General features: G+C 48.5%; 1 pseudogene; it reads left to right on the top strand.

Moving 5' to 3' along the window:
• The first annotated feature begins 13,515 nt into the window (after positions 1 to 13,515).
• LOC146195392 (uncharacterized) overlaps positions 13,516 to 15,766 on the top strand; it is a 53,034-nt pseudogene continuing 50,783 nt past the window's right edge.

Below are 15,766 nucleotides of genomic sequence, written 5' to 3'. Positions count from 1 at the left end.
GCAAACTAGCGCACTTCAAAACAAAGACACAGGAAGGGAACTCAACACAGCGCTGTGTTGTCGTTCCCTTCCTGTGTCTTTGTTTTGAAGTGCGCTAGTTTGCTTTCCAAGATGATCTACCAACTAGCCCGTTCTTCCACCCTTGCATCCCTCCACCACAGCTGGGGAAACATCCCTACAAGTAAGCTTGCGGTCCCAGTGGAGCCACTTTCACATTCACAAGAGGCTGAGTTACAAGTTATGTAGGGACGCCATCGCCAACAAAACAAGGGTGGGGACCCAACGTAATTCATGAAAAGGGGAGAATCGCGCTCTCTCCATTACGGCTCGTATGAAGAAACAGAAGACGCCGGCATCTTCATGGGTTCCAAAGCCTACTGTGCGCATGCAACCCGGGGACTATGTGGTAGTGCTCAAGGCTAAAACAACGGTCTCTGTGAAGACAGAATTCCAAAGCGTGTGAGCCGGGCGCTGCTCTCACGTATTACGCTCGACCGACTCAACTTAACGCCGCTTCTATCAACCCTAGTTGGGAACGAAACTTAGTGGTGTGTGGCACGCAAAAAGAAGAGGTGGTGCGACGCTTGCGCAGACTTTCAACTTCCCTCTGGTCAGGGACTCATTCCGATGCGTGGATATGAAAACTGATCAGCGTGCACAATCGTGAAACCAGGCAATCACTTCAATCCAAACTCCAGTGGCGTGGTCTTGAACTCGATCGTAGCCATCCAAAAGCTGAGAACCACCAACGTAGCCATGCTCACTTTTAGGGGCTCCACTGCCCCTCGGTTTATGCACTACAACTGCAAACTTGCTCCAGTTCGACAGTACAAATTTACAATCCCATCTGCTACCGGTGTGGTGAATTGGGCCATCGAGCCGACCTCTGTCCGCCTCCAGTAAACGAACGCTACGGCCTATTTTCGGCCAAAATGTCGGCGCCACTGAAGAGGGCATGGTGCCACATGAGTGCAAGCCAACACTCCTGATCTGCGGGGGTAGTCATCTCACCAGCTCCCGTGAATGTAAAAAAATATTTCGATAACTTTAATAACCCGGCGTGCCCGCTAAGAGGACTAAAGGGCCCCCACGAACAAGACGCCCGGACCCAAAGTTGAATACGCCATCTGAAGATGTCAATTTTGACGCGCTACTGGGGAATCCCGCCAAAATCTCCAAGCAAGACAACGATAAGGGGCGTTAGCAGTTGGCATAATCACAACAGAGGAAGTCAGCGCCATACAGCGGCGGCACGCGGGACCCAGCGTCCTGAACACGTAAGCAAAAGTGTGCCGCCGATCGCGTACCCAAGCGGGACCCAAGACAATTACGGATGGGAAGTTGGGCAAATAGAGTCGCCTTCCGGTCCTCTCCCTACTCTCTCTCATCGCCCACCTCCACAAACTCCCCTTCTCCCCTCGAAGCTGACCTTAGACGTGAGCTTGCTCTTCTCCGGGCACAGAATGAAAGCCTAGAAGCCAGACTGAACGCCCTGGCCACTCAAAACGCCTCCTCTAGGCCTTCCCTTACAGCGGATGACGATAACATAACTGACTGCGACCCCTCTCCTCCAAACTGAAGCGCACTCATGCCCTGGAGGTCCAAGTGGCTGCTACCGAAAACATTGCTTCCCAGCTTCCTCAAATCGTAAACGCTGCCATTGCTGCCCAGATGGAAATCATAATTGCCCGCATCACGCGTTCGGTAACAAGCGTAACCCAGAAATGAATGCTCGAACAACCACGCCTTTCTAAGTGCGCAGGACCCCGTAAACTTCCCGCGTGTCCCGAAAAATTCTCTCGCCGCATTGACAATTCTCATAACGAGGAACGGGCCATCCGAGAGGCGTCGGGCGCCAGCGGAGCGAACATTTTTAACACAGTGGCATCCTTCATCCCTTCAAGCTCTGATCATGGACCTCAATCCTAGATTGCGAGCGTCCACTCAAACAAATCCCTTCAGTTAACCCAGTGGAATTGCAGAGGTTTCAAGGACCGGCAGAGGCGAGCGCACCTCTCCTTTACCTTGAAACATCTGAGTTTCTCGTGGCCCTGGTCGCCTTTCAGGAGCCAGAATCCAACGCCAAACTCACTATCAGACTTTCCGGAAGGACACACAAACCTGCATCCTAGTCCACATAGACTACACAGCCCACGAGGTCACCCTTCAATCGATCCCCGAATACTGTCATGTCATGGTCACAGTCTTACTTTTACTAAGCAAAAACCTGCCGAATCATGTACCTAATATATGCTGTCCCCCCAAAATTAAAGATGCAACGTTTTCCAAGCTCTTTACAGAAGCAGTGCACGTGGCTGGACGCGACCCCTGATTTATTGCAGGAAATTTCAATGCTCCTTGTAGGCAATAGGGCTACTCTAGGTAGAAACCCCGAGGAAGCAAATTGGCGGAACTAATTTCGACCCTCTGTTTTACCCTCCACACTGATCCGGCCAATCCTACTGGCATGGGCAACTCAGTAACCAAAGATACATGCCCCGATTGGGCTCTTACCCGCAATATTCAGCACGCCGACTGGCTTAATACGCTAAACACCCTGGGCAGTGACCACTGTATTATTAATACCACTATATACACACGGCTCCTTCAACATGCGCATATTATCGATTGGGCTAAGTTCCTCACGACGCTTTCCTCTGCCGACCTGGTCCACTCGGGATATCACGAGTGGGTGACCTCACTGATGACACCTCTCCACACTAACAAACAACGCATCCAACTCACCTACTGCACCACCTGAATAGACAACCATATTCTCCAAATTCGGGAAGCCCGCTGCAGTCTTACCAAATGATGAGAAAACAAAAACGCAACAAGAACCTCAGACACCGCATCGTTGAACTCACCCAAAAGGTTGCCGACTATGCCATTCAGTTAGCCGAAACTAACTGCATGGATTGATGTAACACTGTCCTAGGTTGCCAAAATACGCTAGCACGTGACACCTCCTCCAACTGGGCATTTACAACACTATTTGGGAACTTCTAGGACAAATCACGGCCGTCTCATCCTTGAACGGGTAAACGTCAACCCGATAGGCGATCTTCATCCCACAGCCTCCCACCCGACATGTGCACACAGCCGCCTCGGTGTCAAGCCGCTACAAAATACATGCTCCATGGCCGACACGACGCGCGCCGTCAACACGACGCCAGAGCACTCGATGACACCTATAATACCGATGAACACGCAGCATACGTATACACGGCGAGGCAAGATGCAACAACCTATGTGGCCTTTCCTACCACGCCGCAATCTACCCTTATCTCCGCCGCCACTATGCGCGCCACCGCAGCCGACGAAACAGCATGAGCGCTGGCCATCGCAGACCCACGTACGCGTAGTGTCCTCAGTGATTCAAAAAGAGCAATTCAAAATTCTCGGCAGGCTACATCTTCCTTTCTGCTGCACGCATCCTGCGCGCTACACTCCTGACAACAAAATTAACCTAGTCCTGGTAAACCTACCACGCGGCAACTCTGAAAACATTGGAGCCGACCAACTTTCCCGAGGATTAACAATCCGAGCAGTAGGAATCACGCATCTAGACGCACTCGCTGAAGCCCCCCAGACTTTCGCCGAAATTACCAATTTTCACGAGAGACGCGACGACTTCTCCCGCCTCCCCACCACCACCTACATCGAGCAGCAGCCACACTGCTCCACAGATTACAGAGACACTCAATTCTTAATCACTCGAGGCTGTCACTAATTACTAACGGGGAATACGACCCCGCATGTACAAATTGCAATAACGGAAAGCCCGCCACTCAGGCGGACGTCCTCTGGGGATGCGAAAATAACCCGCCCCCAAGAGCTCTCTTGCCAGCCCCCTCTGCGGAAAGCTGGCACCAACTCCTCACCAAGCCAGACCAGAACACTCAGCTTGCACTTATTTCGTGGGCCCGGGATGTCGCCCCACTTGAGGGCCACGCAGGATCCAGCTGCCCTAATTCACGACATCTGGGGCAAAAAAAGTTGTGTCTCTCTTTCGCTCTCTCTCTCATATAACACAGCTGTGCGCCAGATGTCTGTTCGTAATACGTGGAGTTTGTTTCGTGCACTTACAGACCCCTCTCAAGCACGTGCAGAAACGACGCAGCATCTCCATCGTGTCATTCCCAACCCTCCCGGTACTACAACACAGTTGGCTCGAGCACTGTGTGACAGATATCTTTGCACCACAGTAGACCCTCGTCTTTCACAATGCTCATACGCAGGCCAAACAAATCTAGAGCTGGACGCTCCGTTCCGGCTCCATGATGTGAAGGAGGCCCTAGCCAAAATGAAGCGCTGTACTGCATCGGGCCGGGACAAAGTTGCCTCCAAACTTCTCGCGCATCTTCCGGATGCAGCGTACCATGCTCTCCTTTAATTTACCAACCAAATCTGGCTGGGAGCGATTCCTCTCCCCCAAGATTAAAACACAGCCCTAGTAAAATTTATCCGTACCACAGGCAAGCCAATTGATGTTGATGGATTGATGGGAAAACATTTATTATCATCGGCTCTAAGAGGTGAGGGTTCAGTTTGTTTGATTGTTCGCCGCGCCAGATGGCGGCCAGTTGCGTCCTGTGGGCGATCTCTTCGGCCGCCCACGCAGTGACCCGAGCATGGATGACCGGGTCCGAGCAGCGCAGCACAGCCTCTCACGCATCCTGAGCTGACGCTGGCAGCAAATCGGCGGGTGTTGGATAGGCCGCGCACCCCAATGTAATGTGGACTAAAGTGGCGTCGATGCCACACTCTGCATTTAGGGTAAACCTGCTCTTTGAATATATATGAATATACCTTGGGGCAGCGGAAGGAGCGGGTTTTTAGCGGACGCCAGAGTACCTCCTGAGCCTTGCTTAATGAATTATGGGGGGAGGAAAGAGGCGTCTTCGAACGATAAAATGACGAGTTATAGCATGGTACGAGAGCAAGTCCTTCCTCGCGCCCGCAGGAAACGAGATACTCACCGCCCAGCCGGTGAAACCTTGGCCATATTCGGGAGCCTTCTTGCTTCGGGATTGCGCGACTGAGCCAGAACCTTTTAAGAATATTCATGGCTGCAGCCGACAGGCGGCCCTTCTCGAAATTTCGTATGGCTGCTTTGGAGTCACCACTATAACATCAGCCCAGTGCGATGGCTGCTTCCTCTGCAACCTCGGAGGTTCTGGTGCGTACAGTAGCTGAAGCTAAGATTTTTAAAGTTGTGGACTCACGGGCCCCAGTCACCGAACAAATAACGAAATCTCGATCCGTCTCTTCATATTCGACCGCATCTACGTAAGCAACCGACTGATTTCCTTTGCATTGGTGTGTAGTGCACGTGCGGGTGCTAGTCGCGTGCCTTCGCGGTGAATGGGGTGCATATTCATGGGGAGGGGCTAGATATAAAGCTCCTTCCTGATTTCTGTGGGTATTTGCCTGGTATCGTCCGCCATGGGTTCGGCATTGATGCCTAGCCTCTTCAAGACAAGCCTCCCGGCTTTGGCGCGCGCATGTCTGGAGTACTGCGAGAATTAATGCGCTTCCTTGAGTTCATCAAGGGTGGTATGCATTCCAAGAGCTAGGAGCCTATCGGTTGAGGTGTTTCTCGCTAGTCTTAGTGCTGTCGTGTAAATTTGCCGCATAAGACACTCAACCTTTTGGTTTTCGTCTTAGTAAATGTGCTGACAGCGCAGGGTGTAGAATAGCCTGGTGATGACGAAAGCCTGAATGAATTGACAGGTGTCGCATTCCTTCATGCCGCTCCTCTTGTTGGCTATTCGCTTGAATAGTCTGGCTGTTTGGGTGACTATCGTGGTCAATTTATCTAATGTTGCTAAATTTGTACGGTTACTGTGAATTATCATGCCTAGGATTCTGATGGTGTCTACTTGTTCGATTGGAAGTCCTTTGCGCTGTACCGTGATTACAGGAGGCGGAGGGATGTACTTTCTAATGGGACCTTCTCGAAATACAATGGGTTCGGACTTTGAGTGAATGTTCAAGACCCGCCCTTAGAGCGTAAGTCTCGATGCTTCTATTATCAAAATTTTGTGAGGTCGTAATTGTATCGGTCCGTCTCACGTTTCTATCTCCTTTCTATCTTGTCTGTCTTTTCTATCTTTCGCGTCGACGTAGACCCGAGAAAATAATCACAAAGACTTGTTTTTAGCGACTTTGAGCTGCACATTCCGATGGGCTCTTAAAACCTTTTTTTTTCACTGATGAGCAACTTCAGAAGGTACAATGAAATAATTATTTATGCCTGTAGATGGTGTTTTTTCTGCTACTCCATTCTGATGCCTCCACTCTCGGGAAGTGACCCTGGTACTTCAAACCAGAAATGCATTGCCGACATGTGCTTTCAAGTCACAGCAATGTTTTTTACATTTTATACAGTGACTCTTTAGTGTGTTCTCACGTGAGTATCATGCCACATTTACTTTTCCGTATAATTTTGTCAGTTTCAAAACATCTGCGGTTATGAACGAGTTTGTCACTTGGATGCCGCTTGAGTATATGTGCTGCTGTTTGCTTGGAACAAACATGTTGCTAGTTTCAGAGATTCTCCTCTTCGTTCATTTGTATTCCTTTGTTTATCATCGATACCTTTTCGTACTCAACAACAAAACTTCTTTCGACCTTTCTAACAAACCCCTACCATTCTCTGCCTGGGCATTCGAACAACATATATATCAATCTATCGACGAAAACAATTGAACAACTGCTACCATTTTCTATACGCTTTCCATCAGTGTCACGCTAAGCTTCGCGGCGATGCGAAGCGCACAAAAATAGCGATACACATTGGGCAGTAAATGAGCCTTTCATTTTTCACAACACTCCAGAGACTGGGATAGACAAAGGGTCATGTAATAACTGTTATTTTGACTTTACTTAGGAATTAAGCAAGGACGCCATTTGACATGAAAAAGGTTCGAAAATACAGATATATTAGTAACCTGGAAAGGAGTTCATAAACAACGAATACGTACCAAATGTTATTTCGAGGCCGGAAAGGAATCGTAGGCGCCTAAATCTTAGAGTAAATCTTTTAAGCTCGTGCCTGCGCTTTATTTTACGCAGCTACACGAAAGCAGAAAATATATTACAAAATCAGCGATTGCAAATAGATATACGCCGGGTGGTGACAAGTGCTGAATAATGTCTATAATCGAAACCAATGCTCCAGTGCGCACTTGTACGAAGTTCCTTACTCGCGCTCCGTATGGCAAAGATTCAACACTTAGCCCGCATGAATATCCAGCGAGTAATTCTTTAAGACAAACTGCATCGTGCAACTTGAAGAGTGCACTTCTCAATAAGCCTCCGTCTTACATGCGCAGAATTTCTGTATACCACACTTTGCCAACGGCGATCTACTTAGGAACGAATTTCTTCCAGCCAGCGAAGCCAAAATCGCAGGTTCATCTCCATATCTCCCAGGACGCTTGCCTGCTTTGGGATTTTATACTCAAAACGACTCGATTATTTGTTTCATTGAGTTTTTATTTATTTTATATAAGCTGTGAATTATTTCGATCTAATAATGTTGCTGCGTATTGGGAGGGTCGATATTTTCAGCTCATATATCGCAGAGCATATTTGATGTAGAAGAGCGCTGGATTAGGTGCTACTGTCTCCATGGCGGCAACATGCCATTGTCGTCATGGAGCTTTCTGAAATTGAGTTGTCGTGTGAAAGAGCTTCATCGAGCTTGAACCTAGCTGAAGTGCAGCCACTGGACCATTTTTTAAAATCTATGTCTCTCAAACCCACCATCCACGCTTTTAACTCGAAGTCTCCTTGCATCACTATGCTTTTGGAAAACTTGTATTCCCTTACAGGAACTCCGAAGAATAGGGAAGCCCTAAATGTAAACTCGGTTGCAACGCTTCCGTGCTTTCAGTGGCTGATACTATAAGTGAAGTATTTTCCCTCTATTCGGCTAAGCTCAGTTCCTCTGCAAATCATAGCTTTCTAATTTTTTGAACGCTCATGAACAATGAAATTAGATGTGTATTTTCTTTATTGTTTAGTGCACACCGTTGTCCATTCAATAGCATGATTTTATTTAAGCATCTGACCACCCAAAATTGCATTCACAATTTGCGTTGTTATATTTGTTTGTTTTGTTATAATTGCAAACGTTTAAGTATATTCATTCATTTTTCAAAACAAGTGTTAATACGAGATAGCCTAAGTATGTAACATGGCCTAAGATTAGAGAAGAGTGCTGACTGGCCGATTCTGCTACGCGAACGCTCAGCGCAAGTACCGTATTAAGCTTATAACTCAATTTCTCTTTCGGCCCCCCTTTGCTGGCCGCCGCGGCTTTAGACTTGCGTTTCTCCTCTCCCTATGTTAATTGCAGAAATATTTTGCGCGACACGCCACCTCTCAACACTGCTACGAAAAAAAAAATGCATCTGTGCTCGATCAGGTGACCTATTAAGCATCACGACAATATATATAAAGACTATCTGGCGACCAGACAGCGTCGTACGTTTCTACGTCGCCTGCCAGAGGAAAAACGAAAAAGCGGAATCGTAGTGAACCTTACACCAACGCCTACCAGTGTGTTTATTTAAGATAAAAGCTTAAGACAATACTCCGTCCGTATCGTATCGTGTGCCCGTGACTCGCGACTTCGGGAGTCTGTGCGGCATCTGGCGGTGAAGTCGAGAAACGAGCTAAAGAGGCCAGGTATCAGACACCCCTCGCCTGCGCTAAGGAAACCTGCTAGAACATCGCTCACGCGACATCGGGAAAAGAAGCAACGCGAACGAGAAACAAAATATGTAGAGTTCCGCAATGGATGTAAGCAGAGTGGCACTCCGTTTCATGTGCTTTCTTTGTGCTTTAGTGGTCGACGCAGGAGAAACGATGATTTTCTAGTCTTCGCGGACAGTCTTTATCTATTCTACCCGGGTTTTATGTACGATTTCTTCCCTGGTATCATGTGCCTTCTAGTACCTTTTCTTATGTACGGAACACCTATGAATAAGAATACTTACGTGAAAAAGCAATGCGCCCTACTGAGCTAGATTTCTCGCGCAGCGTACACAGTCTACCGGAGAACGCCCAGCTCTGACATCCTGCTCATAACTCATAGTGAGCCTGTACTGCTCGGAACAACACCTTCATATGGGGGCTAGCGAGCGGCCTAAGACGGTCCGCAGAATTATTCGCCTCAATATTCATGCTTAGAATAACAGCTTGAGGGGCGAGTTGGTGTGGCGGAGTAACCAGAACTGCGGCGGAACGTACACAAACACGTAGACAAAAACATAGCACAGGCGCACACTATCAACTGTAATATGGAATTGAACACACATTTCCTTTTGAACACTCAGCCACAACTTCCTCTCCTACTCCCACGAACATCACACTCGCAAACCTCTTCTTTCCCAAGTAGATGTCTAGCGAAGAATAAATCTTAGCAGCACAATATTACCAGTACATCACTCACATCATCCAAGCATGGAAGTCACAACTTCCACCACATAGACACAAGCTAGAAAAACCACCAGGGATCGGATAATGGCACATATAACGTTCACGTTCACTCCTCGAACATTTACCTAACAACTCCAGTTCTTGAGATATTGATGGCCAAACACATAAAGGCAACCCATCATTTCAACACTGAAAACCTTACACAATCGGACCAGCAGCAGTTCATTACATATCACAATGGCTTTCTTCCACAGGTACAAAATATTTGTTAATTACCTGGGTCACCTTCAATTCACATAAACCAATCTTTCAAAACCTCCTCATTAAGGCATCAAGTCCATCCAAAAAGAACCTCTAATGAAACCAAATCCCTCGTAACAACTCAGGAGCCTTTTCCAAGAAAGGAAATTTATTTTCTGTGTAAACGCAGCGAGGCTTCATTACCACATGACGTGTTTGGGCTCCAGGTCGAGAGCGGACGCATTTCACATGTGCTCCGCATTTGTTCGACTATTTTGGCAGCTTTTCGAAGTTTTCACTCGAATTTGTTCTCTGCATCAAGTGGCGGAACACGCAAGGACCACGGCGGCACCAATTTTGGGCAAGTGCACCTCTTATTCGCCATTTTTCTGACTTCTCAAGACCCGCGTTGCTCATGGAGTAGCTAAGCCTAACGAACGCTTCGACGAGCTAAGCCTACGGAGCCCACCTTGTCCTCGCGGGCCCTACCCAAGGTCGCTCGCTGTCGAAGCATTTCAGCATGGAGGCCCCGCGGGCAACGGTTGCAGCGTCTAGGGAGACGCCGGCAGAAGAGAAAAGTGCCGAGGGAACGCAACGGCATAGCAGCTCGCAGAACTGCTGCGCCGGCCCAATCATGATACAACCATGGGCAGCTGTTGCAGCGTCGGCGGAGACACCAGCAGAAAGAAGCAATGGAGCCGCATCAGCCACGGCAACTACCGGAAGTGATGAACAGCCAACGTCGTCGGCTGCAAATCAAGAAGAAAAAAGTGCTCCCAACGAAAAGATGGACGTCGGCGCTTTCGACGATAAAGAGAAATACCAAGGGGGCTGGTGCCGCTTCATAGGCGACAGATACGTCCCGGAAGCGAAAGTGGCAGAAGTATTAGCAAGGAGAAGGGAGCGAAAAACACCAAACCTCAAGAAAAACAAAGCCATGGCAGAGAGGATGGTCGACAAGCTGCAAGTTCGCATACCATCGGGAACGGAGAAGATTATCCTAAGACCAGCGGGAGGAATCGACAACATAAAGAAGCTGGAGGTTTTCGCTGGAAACGCTATACTGAAGGCGGCCGGTCTATACCCCATGGCAGAAGAGCACATTGTCTTCAACAAAAACAACCAGACGATCCAAATATCAACTCCGGACAAGGAAAGGGCAGAGGCTTTCGCCAAAATCAAGAAAATCCCAGTCGGAGAAGATGTCGAAACGACTGACCACCCGGCGATGCCCGAGAGGGGCAAACGCGTCATCTACGGGATTAGTCTGCAGTTGACGGAAGAACAAATACACAAGGCGTTGGATAACCCACGGAACCCAACGTATACGCCAGTAAGAAGACTAGGAAGGTTGGCCGAAACAGTCGTCATTAACTTCAAAGATCTGGAAGTATCAAGGGCCGTAAAAGTTTTCAGTCAGTGGACTCCATTCAACCTATAAAAGAAAAAATACGACGTGTGCTCCGCATGCGACACGATTGGGCACAGGCAAGACGTCTGTCCAGACCCGCTGCAGAGGCTGCGGGCTCAGAAATCAGCCGGAGGAGCATGCCTGCGAGCCGAAGTATCTTCTTTGCGGAAAGAAGCATCAGTTACGCGACCCGACATGCAGGGAACTCTGCAGAAAGCCTCAGTGGGTTAAACAAAGCAACGTAGCCCAGGCCGGGGCTAGTAAGCAGCGAAAGCCAAAGGGAGAGCGGCGAAGCTCGGTGAAGGTGTTAATTCCCGGTCAAGCGTCTTTTAGCATAAAGGAAATTGTTTCGCCTGGCCTGGAACCGATAACAGTTTGGATTAACGTGCAAGGTGTACCTCTGGAAATGGAGCTGGATACTGGGGCTACTGTGTCCGTCATGTCTTTGCATCAGTTTCGTCAGATGTTTCCCTCGACTAAGGTCATGGCAACGACGCTCAAGCTAAAGACGTTCCAGGGAGCCATCGTTGGGCCTGTCGGAGTTGCTCACGTTGCCGTGCAGTATGGGGAACAGAGGGCCCAGCTTCCTCTTTACATCACGAGAGAAAACCCTAGTGAAAAATCCTGTATAGTGACAAACGGGTTTGAACCGGTCCTGTATCATCCCGTGTAAATTTGATACCGGTGTGACTAGTCCTGTATCAAGCTTAAACAGGTTTATATCGGACAGGTCATGTCCGGTATGAATCTCAATGTGGACGGTCCAGTCCGGTATAGAATTAATACAGGGCAGACAATTTCCAGTATGCAACTTATACATGACATCCCAGTTCGGTATGGATATAAAACAGGGCAGAGCAGTCCTGTATGAAACTTAAACGGGTTTATATCGGACAGGTCATGTCCTGTATGAATCTCAATCCGGACGATCCAGTCCGAATCGAGTTAATACAGGGCAGACCATTTCCAATATGCAACTTATACATGACATCCCAGTCCTGTATGGATATGAAACAGGGCGGACCAGTCCTGTATTAAGCTCATATACAGGACAGGTCATGTCCGGTTTAACAGAACCCGGACAAATCCGATATGAATGAAACTGATACGGTACAGAGTATTTCCGCTTCTCAGTACAACTCGGCCGTATCGTGACGCTCAGCCAGAATGATCACGTCGGAACATGCCTTCACGCTAAATAAGCATGAAACCGTAAATAATATACGTTAAAACGTTTCTGTATATGTGGAGTATGCATTGTTTCGTACATACCTAGAAGATATGAAGCCGTGGAAGTGTGCGCTAGCAAGTACATACATGCATCGCGTTTTGTTTTTGCGTGTGGAACAGTCGCTGCAGCTTGTACGATCTTGCGGTGCATATTCATAATCTGCGATTGAAGATCTGCCACCTTCAACGCGAAAGTTCAAGCAAGAACGTAGCGCTTCGTTAGCGCGGATAAAATACGCTCGAGAATAAATGAAACATCGCTGACCATGGAAATATATACAGGTCAGCCGGACATCGGGAGTCGCTTCCTCGAGTGTTTACGCATGCAAAACACTTGGTCAGAAGTAAATTCATTGACGTCGCGGCTCCGCTGGCAGCAGATGAAGCTAAAACAAGCAGTATTACAAGTGTTGGTGCACCGCATATATCTATATGTAGCAAAAATTGCATGCGTTCGAAGACGATGACAAAACACATCAGCACTAGTAAATTGTGACATTCGGAGGTTTGTCTGCAAGAAAGCGATACATTGTAAAGATGCGGGACACGGATAGCCCTTCGTGACAGCCAGGAAAAAGATGCAGCGTGTTTAAAGGGCGATTGTTCAATTACGACCACAAATTCTACATCCTACAAAAATACACAAACTACAAAAGAGCAATCTCGACTACATAAGCAGATATATAACCACCATTGCCGTGTCCTGCCTTGGTGTAGTGGTTCTCCGGGCGACGCGTTCTCAATTGTTTACATACTGAAACCGCTCAGTCGGAAGTGTATTCATTGACATCGATGCTCGGCTGGTAACACGTGCAGCTAAAACGCCCAGTATTACAAGTATTAGTGCACCGCAAATCTCTGTATGTAGGAAAACTTACAAGCGTTCGTAGACGATGAAAAACACATCAGCACTAGTAAATTATGATATCTTGAGGTTTGCCTTCAATAAAGCGGCGCATTATAAAGATACGGCACATTTGTGAACCCTCGTGATAGCCTGCAAAGATATCCAGCGTGTTTAAAGGGCGATAGGTGAAGTACAGCCACAAATTCTACTGCCAAGGAAAATATAAAAGTACGAAGGAGCAACAGTAGCAACATATACTGATTAATAACCACAGTAACCATAACCCGCCGTGGAGTAGTGATTGGACTCCAGTTCCGGCCGCCGTAGCGAACGGACGTGTTATGTTGGGCTCCGTTGGAGCGGGTACAGCGGTCATGTCTGGCCGCGGAAACAGGCTTTTTGGTTCGGACAGTGATTATCAGGTTGTACTGCCAAGTTTGCCTACAGGTCGATTTGTTTAAAATACTGTTTTTTTGCACGGTGACATCAGGGCCCGCCCATACCGGGTGGAAGACTTTCGTGATGCGCTTGCTCCGCTTTCGCTCATGCCGGATGTTATCGCCCTGGGGGCGTACCGCATGAACCACGTCTGGGCCGTGACCTTCAAGGACGCTGACTCGATGAAGAGGATACTTCGCTTTGCAGACCTGCAGGTTAAAGGTGCTCGGTGTCTCGTCATCGATCCTGCTAACCGAGACGTCCGAATGAAGGTACACTGGTTGCTGCACAGTGTACCAGACGAAGACGTGCGGCTCGCCTTTGCTGCTTTCGGGAGGGTGACAGATGTTGCAAAGGAGAAGTGGAGAGCACAGGGCGTGTCGGATAAGGGTTCAACAACAAGACTTGTGACACTCAAGTTGAATCCAGGTGTCAAGCTCGACGACCTTCCGCATCAGGTGAGCGTCAGTGGCGAATTGGCTCTAGTGGTAGTGCCTGGCAGGGCCCCGCTTTGCCTGCGCTGCCAAGGTACAGGTCACATACGGCGTGAGTGCCGCATTCCGCGATGCAGCTCTTGCCGTCGGTTCGGACACGAAGAGAGTCAGTGCACTCGCACATACGCAAGCGTCACCGGTCCCGGCAAAAGCGATGAAGCGTTCGAACTGTACATGGATGAGGCGGACGCTGAGGAGACTTCGCAAGCAGGAAAAGGACCAGCGGACAAGGAAGTATTGCAGCCTAATCTTCAAGTCCTTGTGCCGCAGAAGCCTAGTGTTCACGCTAGCCCACCGAGCAAACCAATAGTTACCGACCAAGAGGATTCTGCGTTGGAAAACGCGACGAACGACGACGAATCGAACATCGAGGGCGCCGAAGCACCCGCAATGGACGTTACTCAGGGAGCAGCTGGCGTCGGTGCCGGTATACTTCCCGGAAAGCGGACGCGTGACCAGAAAGATACCGAGAGTGAGCAACTGGACGGCAGTGGTAGCGGGGAGCCGCCACCAAAAACAACCGGGAGGAGACGGCCGGCCGTCAAATCGCGGCCGAACCCGAACGTCCCATCCGAGTCAAGGCAGGCGGTGAAACCGCCTCCATAATCCTTTGGCCTGTGTGGCCAGGTGGACTCAGTAAAGACGGTGCTGGCTGTGATCTGTACGGCGCCTGCAAAAGACTGGATTGGGGAACGCTGCATGGAGGCTTTATGCACTGTGAGTTTAGTGTTTTGTTACCCGCCACGAACTCTTATTAGCGGGGCTTTTGTTACTAAACATGGCGGTTAATCTCGATGTAACACTTCGTCTAGCATCTTTAAATGTCCGGGGTTTGGGAGCAAGAAGACGACAAAGTCAGCTGCGACGCCTAATTCTTGAAAATGACCTTGACCTAATCGCTATCCAAGAAACTAAGATTGAAAGCGAAGAGCTAACTGATCGTATGGCGTCGTCCTTTTCTTCTTTGTATGACGTATGCGTCTGCCATTCCGTCGGCGCGTCGGGTGGCTGCGTTTTATTTATTCGTAAAAGTTTAGGCATCAACGTTGCTTCCGTTGTGGCTTCCCAATGCGGTCGCCTTCTTGTTGTTGACTTTTCGTTTTCAAATTATAGTTATCGTGTTGTCTGTGTTTATGCTCCGAACGCGGTGAGCGAGCGCAGAACATTTTTCGAAAGTCTCGAAATGCATCTTAGGTGCGACAAGGTAGTAATATTGATAGGAGACTTCAACTGTGTTTGTTTCGCTCAGGACCGCGCAAAAAATTTGCCAGTGAGGGATAAGAGTGCTCAGCTGCTGCACTCTTTAATTAATGAGTGTAATCTCGAAGACGTTGGCTATTTGTTCTCTTATGACGCACACCCTAAATACACGCATTTTCAAAGGGATAGCCACGCCAGATTAGATCGCATTTATGTCTCTGTTGAACTGGCTTCATTGTGCACAGAGTATGACGTTAAGGCCGTAAGCTTCAGTGACCATTGCTTAGTAATTGGAACATTTGGCAGGAAACAGCGGAGGTCACGATTTAACTGGCACCTGTGGAAATTTAACGTGAAGCTTTTAGAGGACGACAGTTTTGTAAGAGAGACAACGAAAGAACTCGATAAATTACTTTCGACGCAGGCCGAAAGCTATATAGTTGAGTGGGAGGA

Source organism: Amblyomma maculatum, chromosome 3 (genome assembly GCF_055883805.1).
Source record: "Amblyomma maculatum isolate TAMU_Amacu chromosome 3, ASM5588380v1, whole genome shotgun sequence".
In the NCBI taxonomy this organism is placed as follows: domain Eukaryota; kingdom Metazoa; phylum Arthropoda; class Arachnida; order Ixodida; family Ixodidae; genus Amblyomma; species Amblyomma maculatum.
This window is presented reverse-complemented; position numbering and strand designations above follow the sequence as displayed.